The sequence below is a fragment of the Heterocephalus glaber genome, unplaced genomic scaffold (assembly GCF_053883595.1).
Source record: "Heterocephalus glaber isolate CG9 unplaced genomic scaffold, H.glaber_assembly_v1.0 deba00001472, whole genome shotgun sequence".
NCBI lineage: Eukaryota > Metazoa > Chordata > Mammalia > Rodentia > Bathyergidae > Heterocephalus > Heterocephalus glaber.
Window position 1 is genome coordinate 20,783,014 of NW_028258315.1, and position 17,322 is coordinate 20,800,335.

Here is a 17,322-nt window from a genome sequence, read left to right on the forward strand (position 1 = left end):
TCATACTCCTCCATGACTGTCCACATCTTCATCAAGTCTAGCATAGAAAATATATGTATGGATTTTCCTATTTCATGGGTTTTTTAATTTCCTTATGAAGGCGCCTGTATCTCTCTGTCACTGTCTCTCTCTTTCTCTCTCATGAATACACACACACACACACACACACACACACAATTTAAAAGAATTTGTCTACTTTTCTCTTGTTAGTTTGTCTTTTGTTAAACGCACCTCAGCTAGAAACTTTGTGATGAGTTAAGGGAAGATATTTCTTTCTCCTCAGAAGTGAAAAGAGGAAAGGAAAGAGTCTCTGAATGAAATTGCTGGCACTCAAAACACAAGGCCTCAGACTGTGGCTCTCTGGCATACTGAACACTCTGAATTAAAGGAGATAGAAGCCTGTAAAACTGCCTTAGAACCAAGGTGTCTCCATCCTTTCCTTATTTCTCTCTCACCCCAAGCACATGAAAGGATTCTCTTTGAAGCTGCATATGTGACCAAAGGAAGTTCTTCGAAAAGAAATGTAATGGTTTTGGTCTCCTTCCCTACAAATCTCACTTATGCTGTCAGAGGAGTAGCTAGCAAAGATTTTTCTCCCAAACAGCCCAAGTATTAAATGGGCAAATGAATTGAATGGATATTTCTCAAAAGAACAAATACAAATGGCTAATAAGTGTATGAAAAATGTTCAACATCTTTAGGCACCATGGAAATGCAAATTAAAACTACATTGTGATTCTATCTTATCTCTAACAGAATGACTATCATCCAGCATACAAAAAGACAAAAATGCTAATGAGGATGTGGGATAAAAGGAACTCTTCTACACTGTTGGTGGGAATGTAAATTACTGCAATGATGATGGAAATAAAAATGGAAGTTCCTCAAAAAACTTTACATATACAATTGGATCCAGTTATACTACTCGTCAGTATCTTCCTGAAAGAATTGAAGCCAGCATAGTGTAGAGATACCTGCATACTCATGTTTATTTTTATTGCTGTGCATTTCACAATAGCTAAGCTCTGGAAACAGTCTAGGAGCCCAAAAGCAGATGAGTGGATAAAGTAAATGGGGTATCTATATATACAACAAACTATTATCGAGCAGTAAAGAACACAATTATGTAATTTTCAGGAAAATGGATGGTACTAGAGACCATGATGTTAAGTGAAAAAGACAGGTCTCATAAAGTCAAATATATCTTTCCTACTGTACAAGGAATCTAGGGGGAAAAGAAGAGATGACAGGAAAATAGAAAGGACAATTTTTTGTTGTTGTTGTTGTTACCTGGGATCGAACTCGCGTCCTTGCCCTTGTGCAGCAGGAGGCGAAACCACTGAGCTAAATCCCGGGCCCTAGAAAGGATATTTTAAAGAGGAAGAATATGGGGAGGAGAGAGGCATAGGCAAGGGGTGGTAACTAGAAGATTAATGCAGAATGTTATATGCAAGTGCAAATATGCCAAAATGAAACCCATGAATCTGTGTAGTTAATATGTACTAATAAATATTTTGTTTTAAAAATCACATTAACCAGGGAAGGTAAGCTCATAGAAAAGAAGACTGAAATGTCTTCATCTATTTACTTAAATGTAGGGCCTGCACTTTTCAGCACTGGGACATAGAAAACAGCCTCATCTTAGCACAACCTTTGCCCAAGAGTGGTTCTCCCCTTTCAGTAACTGTCACCACCACCTCTGCAGGAGTCCATAGAAACTGCATTCCAGGCTGTTGTCTGTTCTTCTAAAAGCCAATTACTGCCCTTCTAAAATTGCCTGCAGCGCCCCCTGTCCCCATTCCTTTGCCATATGAAGAGTTTTTAAGCTTCAACCATCTGGCCCTTCTTTGAGTTTCATGCTTTGTGTGGCTTTTGTGCATACGTGGACATTATTAAATCTGGAAGGGAATCTGGGGATGGGGAAGATGGAATGGAGGTGAGGAGAAGGGGAAGTAAAAAGAATCAAGAAGCAATATGTATATGCACTTGTTCTCCATGATGAATGTACTTATTGTGTACTGCAAACATAGTAGGAAAAGAGAAAAAATAAATTTGCATGGCTCTCTTGTTACTCTGTCTATGGTGCATTTGTTTCAGCAGGCGTAATTATGAAATTTCAGAAAGAAAATTTGAATTTCCCTAGAAAGTAGGATCCAAGGCTCAGAGGGTCAAAGACAAAGTTAGGCTTTATGTAAAAAAATACTGCCCTGTTTTGTCTTAGATCAGCCAAACACCCAGTCTAACCAGCCACTTCTCGGAAGTCTGCAGAGTCTAAACCTTGCTCCCTCTCCTCCTCTCTCTCCTCTTGTGTGTGAAGCAACTTGCTCTAGTTTGGGAGGAAAGCAGCCTGGCTTTCTTTATTGAATATACTCTCGAGACTAGCTTATTATTTTTTCCATTCCTTCCTGAAAAGGAGGCTTTTGCAATAAGAATTGATTCCATTTATCTTTTTCTTTTAGTCTTGTGCTGGGTCATATCTTCTCTAAAGCAATAAATAGAAAATGCTTTAGCTGAATAAATGGGTCAAGGATCAAGAAATACAAGCTAATATTTCAAAGTATTATCCTACCATAAATAAAAATATGGTTTATATGTCAGTGGTGGAGTTACAGGGGATTGTAACAGCACTTTATTTGCTACCACTCATGGCCTTGGCTGTCAGGTGGCAGAAGACAGTAATACTTAGGTGGGATAATAGGCCAACGTCATGACCAGAGAGATTCCAAACTGGACAGTCATGGTCACTATCTGAAATTAGGCTCAATTCTTTGGCAAATACACTGGCTCATTTTTAAGATTCAGAATAAATTGCAAATGCATAGACTTTATTTCATTAGTTTACTATGCTTGTGACTCCAATGGAATGACAGAGAAGAGTAACGGACATTGGCTAGGAACTAGAATTCCCATGTTCGAGTTCTGACTCTGTCAGTAATTAAAGTTTTAATTCTGTATTTAGTAATGGGCTTCCCGGTGTCTCTTTAAAAATGTATAATTACAAAGCCAGGTATAGTGGTGCACACTTACAATCCCAGCACTGTGAGAGGCCAAGGCACGACTATCACAAGTTTGAGCCCAGACTGGGCAATTTAGCAAATTAGAGAGACGCTTTCAAAATAAAAAATGAAAAGAAAATGTCTGGGGATGTAGTTCGAAGACCCCAGTACTGCAAAAATAAAAGAAAATTATTTTAATGAATTGGGTTGGTTCTCAAGACATATTACAGTTTTATTTTAGATCAAATATACACATATTGGGCAAGGCTAGGCTATAAGGCAAAAACAAAATTTGAGCCCTGGGAATCTAGGGAATTCAGGCTACTGGGGATAGCCTTGGGGTCACTAGAACCCCAAAGGTGGGACCAGTCAAAAGGTTAAACGGAATGTTCATTCACAAGCAAACACTGCTCACTTAGCGTTCTCCTCCAAGCTGACCACCTTGGCATTTCATATTTTTTAGCTGCAGCCAGGCTTACGTGCTCATTCATTACATATTTATGTGGTTCCTACCAGTCCGAGCACCTGAACGACTGTGACCTGCCCCAATCTTCAAGGAGCTCATTCTCGATTTTCAGGAATCAAAGGCAAGGAAACCAGGTAAGCCCTTCCCCAACTTTTGTTTCATCCTGACTCCTGAGAGAATTGGCCTGGATTGTTTGAGTCAGTTTATATATCTGATAGAAAGCTCAGCTCAGCAGGAGCTGTGGTTTTGCAGTTTTAGGTACATATTAGAAAGTGCTCACATCCATTTATAGAAAATCTATAATGGAGTCTCTATTCCCAAAGGAGCAGTATTTGTATTATATGGCACTTTTTATTTTAACAGTTTGGTTTAATAGAAATTACTTAGGCATTTGAAATGATAGCTTTAAATGTGGAGGTAGAAAGCATGGGAACATTTGACTTCTTTCACGAAAATGGACTGCTTTAGTTTTGACAGAGAGAGAGAGAAAGAGAGAGAGAGAGAGGGAGAGAGAATATATCCTTTTTTGGTAATGAGAACTTATTAACAGGACAGTATATTACATTTCATTTTTTCCTTCAGATTCCAGTTTTAAGGATTTGTGAGCAAAGCACTGTGAAACTTCTAAAAACTAAGAAGCTGGAGACAGGTAGTTTTGATGGTATTTTAAGAGGTGCTCAATAATGTGCATAGTAGAGTGGTGAAGCTTAATTAGCTTCAATTAAATCCAAAATGCCTTGAACAGCTACTATGTGTGTAGCACAGTGCTGCATAGACACTTGGTAGGGAGAAGTAAGAGCCACTGGAGCTTAGAGATGGGAAGCCAGTGATTGGCTTTTTCCTGCCAGAAATTTTAGCCATCATGGACACTTTTTGCTATTTTCTTTCTCTCGTTCACTCCGCTGAGACATTTAATTTACTTAAACAATTATCTTAGTGGGCCATTGCTTGCATATTACAAAGCATAGTTCTGCCCATTAGAGCTTCTGATCAGCAAACAAAACAAAACGAACAACAAAAAACCAGGTTCCATATTAATGCATTAGTTTCAGTCAAAAGCAAAGATTTTAAAAAATATTTCCATTGTGCAGTCTTCTGCTTTCTCAAAGGTAAACGTAGCTCATCAGGTATTGCTCTTACTGGGTGTAATATAACAGTTAACAAACCATGAGTGTGTTCTTTTAGGCTTTCAACTACCATCAGTCCCTTGTTTTAGAGAGGTGGTGTGACAGTGTGAAAAGATCACTGGATTTTTGTCGCAAAAGTCCTAGGTTTGAGTTCTGGGTCAACTAGTTGCTGGTCCTCAGTTTTCTCCTGTATTAAATGGAGATGATCATTATCCCAACTGCTTTTCCCATGTAGTTCCGGGTGACAAATGAGACGGCTTATACACGCCAGTCTCCTGCAAGCCAGAGGAAGCTGTTCTATGGTAACACATGTTATTATGGGTGCTTTATGACCCCAATTTCCCATGCTGGAGACCCAGCTGTGAGTACCTCAGAATATGGTTGTATTTGGAAATAGGGTTCTCAGAATTGTAAAGTTTAAATGAGGTCACTTGAGTGGGCTCCGCCTAGTCCAATGAAACTGGTGCCTCATAGGAATAGATAAGGTAGACCAGAAACATGGACACACAAGAGAAGATGACAAGAGGAAGCGGGGAGGAGAGAGCCCTCTAGAGGCCAAGGAGAGAGGGCTCAGAAAATTCCAACCCTGCAGACGCCTTTATCTTGTTCTTCCAGCCTCCAGAATTGTGAGATAAATTAGAGGATAAATTTCTGTTGCTTAAGCCACCCAGTCTGTGGCACTTCATCATAACTCCTCTAGAAAATGAATACAAAGCATTTTGCTCTGTGGTTTTTGTATGTGGATCGTTTGAGAGCTAAAGAACCCACATGATTTATGGAGCCTGTCCTCAAAGTGTCTCTAGTCTTGTAGAGCATGAAGAAACACATACGGAAAATAAAGTAACATACAAATGAGTGCTGGCATTGGTAATGATGCCGGTTGGGATTGTAAACATGTGAGAACTGTTCCCTCCAGGAGGCCACATTCTGTCTTGATCCATCCTGAGCTGACTGTCCTGCACTTCATTTGTTCCCCAAACAGACCTTAGGTTTGCAGATGTGTGGTCTGCTTCTGCCTGCCCCTGTTACCACCTCCTCCTTGAAATCTCCTTGGTTATCCAGAAGTAAGCTCTCCTTTGGGCTTTCATGGAATTCCTGCTATAACTCTTCTAAAGTTTTTGTTTTTATGTTATCCTTTATTTAGCATAATAAATAAAAATTCAGTGATGAAGTTTTAAATCCATGTCTGAGTTTGAGAAAAATGAAATTTCATTTGCAACATTCCTTAGAACTTCAAGATGTGCTAATATCATAATTAAAACCAGTCATTACAATTATAATATTGAATGTTCTTTCAGAACAGACATGTTTCTCTCAAATATTCTCATGTATTTCTGCTCATTCTATGAAATAAAACTGACTGTACTGGTTCAGTTGTTTTTCTTAGACTTTGGTAGGTGACAGCTATACCTACTAACTGTCTCCTTTCTCTTATCATCTAATGCATAATTAATGTTCAATAAACATTCAGTTTTGGATAGCAATAGAAAAAACTAAATAGGGCTTAGAAAAATCCATCACCATAAAAAATTACAGTTAACTAGGAACTGAAACATAGTCAGTCAAATGAGTGGAAATGTCAAGAACTTACAGACATGCATGGCTTCATGGTTGTGAAGCTGGAAGACAGGGCTGCAGTTTTCCGGAGAGGGAAGAGCAGAGAAAGAGATGCGTGTGCAGAAGTCATGTTCCTCAGCAAGTTACTCTCTTCTTCTTGCTGTGTGCTGATTTTTATTTTGCCAAATGGAAAAAGAGGTCTAACAAACTGGCATCTCATTTCTCTTTATAAACAGAATTGCTGGCTTGGGTTTGTAACTGGGAAATCTGTGGGGTGCCCACCTCCTGAGTTTGAAGCAGCAGCATTTCATCTGGGTTTTAGCAAGATGAAAACTCAAAACAGTGGCTCAGTCCATTGGTTTCTTTCTGTTACTGTCCATACGCAGGATTGGTATTGAGATGAATGTTAAGGACACAAGTATATACATAGATCTCCAATATTGAAGGTGCTGGAATGGACCCTGCCATTTCATTATGCCAATAGGGAAATACATGAAAGGCATGCATTTTCTGTGTTATTTTGATAATGAATATCTTTAGAAACAGAACGTAAGGTAGTGTTTAACTAGGGCAGGGAGAGAATGGGGAGTGACTATAAGTGGCAGAAGTTCTTGTTTAAGGGTGGCTGAACTCTTCTAAATGTAGATTGATGATAGTTGTATAGTTCTTTAAATATCTAAAATTCAATGAATTGTACAACTAGGATATGTGAATTTCATCATATCTATAATACGCTTTAATAAAATTGTTTGAAATGAATATTTCCAGGTACAGGATGAAACAAATAAGAGAAACAGCGTAGCACCCAGGGGCCTCCCTGCACAGGGGGTGTGGCACTGGATGGGTACCAGGTAGATCACCAGGGCCAAAACTGATGCCCACACTCAGGGCAGGTCACCAAGGACAATTGCTTGGATATCACCCCTGACAGGCAAGTGTTCCATTAATGACAGCAGGCGGCAGCCGATGATGTGATTCCCTGCTGCTAGTATGATTATATTGACTTAAGTTTTTAATTTTCTTTCTTGCTGGGTTTCTTTTTCCACCTTCTTAGCCACTGAAGCATGAACCCTGTCTTTCAGTTGCCTTTTTAGGAGGCAGAGAAGAGGGTTTCTTCAATTCCTGTCCTCTGGATCTTTGGATTAGCAGCAGCCCTCATCAGTTTGGCCTCAAAATGGAATAATACTGAAAAGACTATAAACGAACTGTAATACATGTCTGCCGTGGGTTGATTTGTGTCTTTCCTCAAAAGAATTTGTACACTGAAACTCTAACACCCAGTGTGACCGTATCTGGAGGGAGGGTATTTGGAAGGTAATTAAGGTAAAGAGGTAAGGAGTTTATAGGAGTGGGGCCCTTATGGAAGAGGACTGAGAAAGAAGAAAAGGAGGAGAAGGATGAAGGGGAGAAGGGGGAGGAGATGAGTCAAAAGAGGAGAAAAGAAGAAAAAGAGAGAAAGGGGGAAGAGGGAAAGAGAGAGAGAGAGAGAGAGAGAGAGAGAGAGAGAGACCCTTCCACCACTGCGGGCATACACAGTGGGAAGGTGCAGGGCCTTCTTACCAGGACATTTGGACAGCTGTCTCTCGAGCTTGGACTTCCCAGCTTTCAGTAGTGGGAGAGGTAAGATGTTGTTTTTTAAGCCTTCTAGTCTGCGAAGTTTTGTTACGGGAGCTGAAGCTCGTCCACTCACTGTGTCCAGAAAAGGACCTATGCCTATGTGTTCCGTAATAACCGATGTTCTGAAATATTCATGCCGGTGTGGTACTATTTCAGAAAATAAGGACAGAATTGCCTTCCTTTTTGTTTTCTAACCCTCTTTCCTCCATCTCCCTTGGGCTTTTCTCTTTCCTATGACAATAGTAGGATGCATTGCTCACAGCAGAGAACATGCATTTCATAAAATATCGCATAAAATTTCTTAGAAATGTTTGTTCAAAAGTCCTCTGAGGCAGACTGAGTGTGTGGGATCATCTTCATCTCCATTTCTTCTCAGAATCAGTCACTAAGTGTGATTTGATTTTATGTCCCGTGTGTTTTTTGTGACTCTGTTTTCCCTTTCCTTATTTCCTGTGCCTTTATTCATGTTCACATCATCTCTTATGTAGAGCATTGTAATTACTTTCAGTATCGTCTTTAGCTGTACCTTTGCCTGTTGGTGGCTTTCAGTTGGGTACGGGAGCATAACCAACTTCCAGTGTTTCGCCTTCTCAGCTCCTCTCAGAGCCTGCAGACCTTTTTCTACCTGTTGCTCTTACGTGAGGCTTGGCACTGCTGTGTTCATGGCCTGACCTGGCTGAGGGAGGCGTCTTCCTTCATCCCTCTGCTGTTCTGGTAGGCCTTTCTGTTCCCAAAATATCTTCTCTCTTTTGTGCCCTCATCTATTTTCCTATACAGCTTGAACAGTGTTTGTGATCAGGATAAATTTATAATTTGTTTTTTGAAACAGGACATGCTTGAGAGTAAAAGTAGCCACTTATTATTACTGAGGCATCAACTGAAATTATTTTGGGTTAATAGTGACAGGTGGTTATCCTGCTTCCAGCTAAAACTTTGTACTAGGACTTCTTTAGAAATCCATTAGTAGCAAACCATAATTTCCCTTTTGTTTTCACCTAGTGCTATCCACACCTTAACTATAATGTAACAAAAGGACCCTTTTATGTTCTGGCTCCTTCCCTGATTTGAAAATAGAGGAAGTGGTTTTTTTCATCTCTTTGGGGTTAGCCCTTAGCCCAAGAGGCTAGAGATGGGAGAACCAGAGGGAGGTCAACCCCATATTTGCTCCGCTTTTCCTATAAAATGGTCATGCTAATTTGCAAACAGCAGCTGGGAGTTTAACAAGCTGTGCAGAATTTTGGTAGATATGTAAGGCCCAGGAGACCAAAATTGAAGTTCTTCGTCCTTCAATATACAGAGGGCCCCAGGACAGAACCCCAGGGGTTGAGACCTCAACAAACTTGCATACCGGGAGAATGTTTCACTCTCACAAACTGAATATAAGCATCTTGAATTCTCCATGTAGGAGATCTTGATTCCAAGAGGAAGCAGAGATGCAGAAAGCAGAGGAAAACATTTACAAAGAAGAAAATAACATAAATAAAAAGTATTGATTAACCCTAAAGAAGGCAAGAAGGGTAAGTATGGTATACCCATTTTCTTGTTTTATTGCATTCCACTTTATTATGTTTCATGGATATTATTTTATTATTATTTTTTTCAAATTGAAGGTTTGTGACAACCCTGAATCAAATTTATCGATACAATTAGCTCAGGTGATTTTTAGCATTTTTAGCAATAAAGTATTCTTAAATTAAGGCATTTATATTGCTTTTTAAAGACACAAGGCTATTTCTGATGTAATGCACTACAGTATAGTATAAACATAAATTTTGTATGCACTGAGAAGCCAAAACACTCATGAGTCGCTTTATTGCAGTATTTGTTGAATTTTAGTGGTCTGGAACCAAACCTACAATAGCTCCAAGGTGTGCCTGTAATGAACATATGTAGTATATAAAGAAAAACGAAGGGCAAAATGGTGGATTTAACCAAATGTGTTAGTAATTAAATGTAAATGGATTAAATTCTCCAAGACAAGACAAAGATGATCAGGCTGGGGTAGAACAAGAAAACTTGATTATATGCTGCTACAAGGAAACATTTTAATAGCCTTCTGTTTATTAAGCTAATGGAAATGTAGTTTAGTAAGATTTTACTTTTAGTAGTTTTTTATTTTTATTTTTTGTGATACCAGGATTGAACTCAGGACCTTGTGCTTACCGGGCAGGCATGGTGCCACTGAGCTAAATCCCTGGCCCAACTTTTAGTAGTTTTGATGCTAGCTTACATACAATTTGTTTTCTGAAAAAAGAAAATCACTCATTCAGTGCATTTAAATGTCAGACAGTATTGAACACATACAGTTCTTATATTAATATGCTTTTTATACTGGATTTTACTAGTACATGTTTTTTACATTCCTTGTAGGGAATTGGTACATGTACATAACACATCTTAATTCTTTTTCTCCTCCCTTTTACCCCTCTTCCCCTTCCCTCCCTCTCTCTCTTATCCCCTTCCTCTTTGAGATGGATCTATCTCTTACTTCCTATTATCTATCTTTTATTTTTGCTCTTTAATTATACTTGGGTTTCTCATATAAGAGAAACCATGTGATATTTAAACTTGTGTGTCTGATTTACTACTGCAGTAACAAAAGAAGAAATTCTTTGCTGTTGTTTTAGTTCAGTTTTCTATAGCTCTTGGTTTCATGTGCTGGGAAGCCCTTCTCTTTCTACTATCCTCCTTGGATATCTGAAGAGAACATTAAGAAATATGTCTTCTTTGACTACTGAGCAGGTTTGTCAGCGTAATATCTCACTGTAGAAATTTGGGGTGGCAAAAATTCCTCCAAGTCTTATGTTGCTATAGCCTTCTTACTTCTGATGGTGCCACTTTTGCCAGTAAAACCTGCCCAATTTTATTGATGGCCAAACAGGTCCATTTGGCAATGTCCATATGCACAATTCTTTTTGAGATACATCTCTCTCCTTAAATTTAGGTTTACTGAGTCCCTGGATGAACCATATAATATTCTTTTTATGCTGAGTATATTTTTCTCCCACTAAAAGATTTTATGTGGGCAACTTTAAACCATTTTAGAGTTAACTAAGGAGGTGATGACCATGCTTGAAATTTGATCTGAAGATCAAGTTTAAATTTTGTAGCTGAAGCAAGTCTTCATATTGTCATTCGGGTTGTAGATGAAAAAATTAACTGAATTTTCAATGGTGCTGTCTTCTCTCTACACAATTTCATCCCAAGATTCTCTCTGTGTACTTTCACTCCGACTTGATTGATCACATTTTCCTCTTGTAATACCTTGCCAAAGATGCTAAAAATAACAACCCAGGCATCCTTGCTTTGTAATCACTTTGGGTAAAGCCATAAGTTCGGGAGGTACAATAGCTGATGTTGATGTTATCTCAGATGGACTTTTAGTCAAATATCTATGATTTCATAGTACAACTTATAATTTTTCTCAACCTCCAAAAATATTTTCCTCACCACTTATTGAGGTGGCTTTGAGGCCAAAGGCTTTTGATGGAATCTCATTTATCAATTTTTTTCTTTTATACATCATGTTTTTTATATCCTAGGAAATTCTTGCCTACCCTAAATTCATAAACACTTTTCCTTATTATTTCTTCTTAAAATTTTATAGTTTGTCTTTCATATTTAGGTTCATAGATCCTTTCAAGTTATTTTTATGTATGGAAATAAAAGGTTGAGGTTAACTTTTTATATACGGATACCATTAACTAGGTGTTCCAGTGCCATTTGGTGAAAACACTATCTTTTCCTCTGCTCTTGAATTGAGTTTATGTTCTATAAAATGTTAATGTTAAATAATCTTTCAAAACTCAATGGACCATATATGTGTGGTTCAATTTCTAGATTCTCTGTGTTATTCCATTGATCTATATGACTTGGCTTACACCAGCACTGCCTTGATTACTGTAGCTTTAGAGGAAGTCTTAAAATTAGGTACAAAATGTCTTCCAACAGTGTTTTTTTTTCTTTTTACTTTTCTAGGTCCTTTGTACTCCTACATAACTTTTAAATTTCAATATCTAATTCTTCATTTATAGCAAGTATACATAGACCTGAATTTTTATATATACCTTGTGTTTCCTAATCCTGCTAAATTCAAATACAAGCTCTAGGGACTCCTAGAGATTTCTTAGTATTTTCTCTGTAGATGATCATTTCATTTACATATAAAGATTTTACTTCTACCTATCCAATCCTATCATAATTGTGTCATTCTATTGCCAGACTTTTTTGGTTTCGGCCTATGTTTCAAAGTTCGATGGACAGATGAAGAGTAAGCATATGTGTCCTTGTTCCCCACCTTAGGGATAAAACATTGTATCTTTTCCATTCATATTAGGCGTTTTTGCTGGAAGTATGGAGTACATGTCTTTGATTTGTTGAGAAAGTTCTGTTCTACTTCTAGTCTCCTAATAGCTTTTACCATGAACAACTGTAGAATTTAGTCCAATATTTTTTCTCCAGCTACTGACAGGATCATATGGCTTTTTCCTTTCCTCTGTTAAAATGATGACTTTTGGGGGTGGATCTTCCAATGCTGAAGCAACACTGCCATCCCTATAATAAAACCACTTTCTACATACTGCCAGATCTGACTTCTAATAGTTTATTTTGTTAAACAAATTTCATATCTTTGTAAAGTCATCAAACCACTTCTAGTGCCAGTTTCTGTACCTGGGTTTAAATTTACATTTTTCAGATTTGTTTTACAACTATAAAACCCCATTCATTCACAAGAAGAAACCTTTATTTCTTGCAATCATTACAATTTGATAGTTGCAGCTCTAGTCCTCAGGTCTTCACATTATACAATGCAGGTAGCAGGAACAACCTGTATAACATATTTTCTGTTTACATTTCAGCTTGTAGTAGATGAAAAGAGCAACAGGACTTCCAGAAACAACTGATGTGTTTTTAAGCTTCTGTTTGTACATGGCTCCATGAAGTGAGCTCATATGCTACTGATCAAATCAAGTTACATAGACTACAGTAGGAGGGAAAATGGGCAAGAATATTCCAGGTGCATAAAGCACAAGTCATTCAGCATTGGGTGAGGATCGATTATCTTGCATTGTGAACATAGAGGATGCTGTGGTTTGAAGATGTGCCGTAAATTTGTGTGTTAGAAAATTCGTCCTTACTGTAGCAGTATTTGAAGGTGGTTGGAACTGTAAGAGATGATTAGATCACTAAGAGGGATTTATGCTGTTCTTTTGTATTGGATTAGTTGTTATGACAGCAATTGTTATAAAGCAAGGTGCTATGGCTTGTATCTAGATGTCTTCCCAAATCTCATGTGCTCATAGGTGGGGCTTATCAGAAGTGGCTGGATGTAGAGTGTGTGAATATGGATTAAGAAAGTGTGATATCTAAATTAGTCCACTGATTGATTTAGCATAGTTCTGGGTGTGGATAATGGGAAGGCCCATCCTGGATGTGGATGGTACCAACCAATAGGCTTGCAGCCTGGAGGGGAAAGAGGAAAGGCAAGCTCACTTCTTCCTGTCTGCCTTGCCATGAACTGTTTCTCCTCTGCCATGCCACTGACCTTGGAGCCAGCTGACAATGGAAGCCTCTACAGACTGTGAGCTACAATAAACTTTGCCTTCTTTAACTTGTGGATGCTGGGTATTTTGTCCCACAAACAAGAAACTAAGAAAGACATAAGGCTATCTTTGTGTTTTTCCCTTTGTATTCACCTGCTTGTCTTTCCACTTTTCTGCCATGTCATGATACAGCTGATAAGGCCCTTGTACCATGCAGCCACCCAAGCTTGTAAATCCAGCCTCCAGACCATGAGCTATTTATTTCTTTCATTGGTAAATTACCTGGTCCCAGGCACTCTGTTACAGCAACAGAAAGTGGACTAGGACAGTGGACAACATTATGATCCACCAAAAAAAACCCAGGCCACTTGTGTCTGGGAAGCCTGACCAGTATGTTGGAAGGAGTTACAAATGTTCTGAACTGCTCAGGTGACCTCATTGTCTGGCAAGCAGACTAAATAGAAAGTATTGTCCTAATTAAAGTAAGAGGCATGTCACGAAACTTTCTTTATTGTAGAGCAGTTAATTGCACAGCAATTATTATTCTGTGCATTACCAGACTTTTTGTTAACATGATGTTTGTTATATGTATGTTTTATTTTTATTAGACACTTATTATGTACCAGGCATGTGTGATAAGCCTTATCTCATTTAAACCTAACAACATGGTGAGATGTAACTATTTCTCCTCCAATTTATAGAAGATAATATTATTGGACAGAATATTTAAGTAACTTGCCCAAAGTTAGAGATCACTGTTCTCATGCATTATACTTTAGTTGTCATTTTTCTTTTTCATGCAATGCAGAAAGTTTATGAATTTTATCCTTTACCCTCTATTTGGATAATGCAGGAATGGTGAGCTCCTGAAGTACTTTATTATAATTTAGAATAGCTTAAATGAATGGAAAAATATTTAAAGGGTCTTTAATATGCTTCCCCTAAGATTTTTTCCAATTTGTATTTGTAGTTTTATCATATGAAGCTAAAAGCATAGAATATGATCCAACTAATCTTCCTCCAAAGAATAGACATATTTTCCAAATTTTATATTTCTCAACCAAAAAAATAAATCATTGATTCAACAATTTCTTATATAATATGGATTACAAACATTCATCATCTTGGTTACTGACTGCCAAATTCTTTCAAATGTGGACTGACTACAATAATCATATATGAACTTTTATGCTAAATTTGCAAGAATTGATAGTTTCTGTTTAACAGATATTTCTCAAGATGGGAAAGAGTACTTACTATTTCAGGAAGTTTGGCTCCTGCCTTTTTCTGTGGTCTGAATTGTTATATTAATGAGTTTCCTATATGGCTGGAGAATCACTTCTGGCATCTTTACTGAGGAATCACTGTCCTTCCCTAATACTTTGGTGAAACCCTGGCCTGAAGTCTCCTCTTTTATCCCAAAGATTAGAGAAAGATTGAAGGTGAGTGATGGCTTGCTTTGGCAAATTTATGTGCACATGTAGCACTTTAAATTAGGTTTAACTTAAGACAAATACCTGATGGTTTATGTTTGACAGTCGTATTTGTTAAATCCCAAAACTGATCTGAACCCTAAACAAACCAATTTCTTGGCATCTCTTTCAAATAATCCACAGACAGCAAATATATTAATTTCAGTTTTATTTTAAAATGTCAGCTCAGCTTTTCTTTTACTCATGGAATGATTAAAAGATCTTTTTCATTTAAAACCCCAAAAGTTGGAAATGAATGCTAAGTTCCTCTCTTACCATTCAGGAGGCCTCTGTCTAGTGATCATATGTTAGAAGAATGTACTGTTTAAAAAGCCTATTTATTTTCCTTGTTCTATGTAACAAGTAGGTCAGGATGAGACATTCTAACATGATTATACTGATAAAAAATGCCTGTTGAAAATGGGTAATAGTGTTAGGAAAATGGAAGTTATTATCTGTGTTTCCCAGCACTTTTAAAGATTCTAGTGCAACATTTATCTCAGTCTTGCAGATATTTGCATAAGGTAAATAAAGGCCAGAAAATTCAGTACTGCATTCTGGTGTTTGATCCTGCCTTTTTGTGTATTTTGTTGTTGGACTTTGAAAGCCAACCTTGAGCTTGTGCAGAGAATCAGGAGCCTTGAGTCATCAGATTCAGTTGGAAGTCACAGGAAAACACAGCTCGTTGGCCACACCTCCAGAGTCTGATTCAGCAGATCCGGGATGGGCCCTGGAAAGTGCATTTCTAGAAAGTTCTCAGGTGATGCTGAAGCTCTTAGTTAGGGGACCACACACTTGGAACCACTGGGGTGAAGAACCTTTGAAATGTATCAGTCTGGTTGAGGATTTGAGGACTTGTCCAGGCTCTCAACAAAGTGATTTATTTAACCTAATGATAAATGTGCTTGGAAATTTGCCCCTCTGAAATAGAACACTGATTCAGTGAGAAACAAACACAAATAAATCCCAGCAGCAGTCAGCTCAGCAGTGAAGGTGGTACTGGGTTGGAGATGGTTCAAACTGGCATATGTAGAACAAAGGACTATTTGACTGGTGTCATTCTTCTGCCATCTTAAAATATATTTATTAATTTTTATTTTTATCCATCTGTTTTACAAATGGTATGAGGAAGTGCCATTTCGGTGCATGTTTATTCATAACTTTTCCAGAAGAGGGGCTCATATTGTGAAAGTGTCCATAGTGCTTATAACTAAAGGAAGCAGTTTAGAGTATTTCCTAAGAGCCAGTAATATTAACACATTGCTCAAAGTGTCAGCAATAGGGTTAATACCTCCTTAGCTGCATTAGCAATTTAACACTTATTTATTGCTAACAAATCTTAAAAATGCATAGTGCTGTGGCACCTTAATTCAAGGAAACATTATTTCAGTGCTGTATGCTATTCAGTGTGTGTGTGTGTGTGTGTGTGTGTGTGTCTGTGTGTGTCTGTGTGTGTCTGTGCATGTATGTGTGAGAAGTGGGCACAGGGATTGAATTGAGGACCTTGTGCATGGTGGATAAGTGCTCTCAACTTGGCTATACCCCCAGACCTTTTAAAATGTTATTTTGAGACAGTGTCTTGCTAAGATGTTCAGGCTGGCTTCATATTTATAATCCTTCTGCCGCTGCCTCCCGAGTAACTGGAATTACAGGTATGTGTCACTACACTGGGCTATATACTGTACTGTTCAACTTTTAAATGTCTACTATTACATTGCTATGCAAGCGTTATGTAATCTTTTCCATTCTCCTTTCTTTTCAATTTTTTGTGTGATTTCTTGAAATTGAATAGTGTTTTTAAAATCTAATGTGAAAATTTCTGTCTTTTGATAAACAATTTTTATCTTTTATATTTGTTGTGATTGCTGCTACATTTGATCTATCTTCTCTCTTATTTTGCATTTTCTATTACTGTATTTCTTCTCTGCTTCTTGTTTTTCTAACGTTAGTTTCTACCTTTTATTAGAAAATAGTTTACCATCTTTTTTCCTTTCTACTAGTTTAGAAAACATTCTCTTTCAGTTCTTTTAGAAAATGTTTTAATCTTTAGTATTCATTCATAGCAAAGTATAATTTTCATATAAATTTTGACCTACTGTATTCAATCATTTTATCATCAAATTACTCTTATTTGGGGAGGATAGTTTCAATCTATTATCTACTCTTCTTTGTCTTTAAATGTTTCTTATATGTGCATTCTCATATGTGGACCTTATTGTTGATGTTATTGTTATTTATGATTTTTATTTAGATTCGGTCCAAATTTTAGTGTTATCTTTGCTCTTTAAAACCAGGAGATATTGTGTAAAGTGTGACATTTTAGGAGCTAACATCATTTCTAGTTTCATCATGCTGTAAAAGGGACGAGTCTTCGCCAGTCAAGAGACAGGATTGGTTCTGATGGAATAGCAGGAACCAGAGATGTCCACAATTTCTGATGGTTCCTTTTATTCTCCAAGTCCCAGAGGGGTAATTCTTTGGTATGTTTTAGGTTGTGTGCTACGGAAGATTTTATTTGCCCTCTTGCTGATTTAAGACATTATA

General features: G+C 37.7%; 1 long non-coding RNA gene across 1 annotated transcript in view; it reads left to right on the forward strand.

The window, feature by feature from the left end:
- The first annotated feature begins 11,327 nt into the window (after positions 1–11,327).
- The window catches only part of LOC147826226 (uncharacterized), a 30,065-nt gene continuing 24,070 nt past the window's right edge, over positions 11,328–17,322 (forward strand). The window contains exon 1 of the long non-coding RNA XR_015439346.1: positions 11,328–17,258. This is a non-coding gene — a long non-coding RNA (uncharacterized LOC147826226). The remainder of the gene's footprint in view (positions 17,259–17,322) is intronic.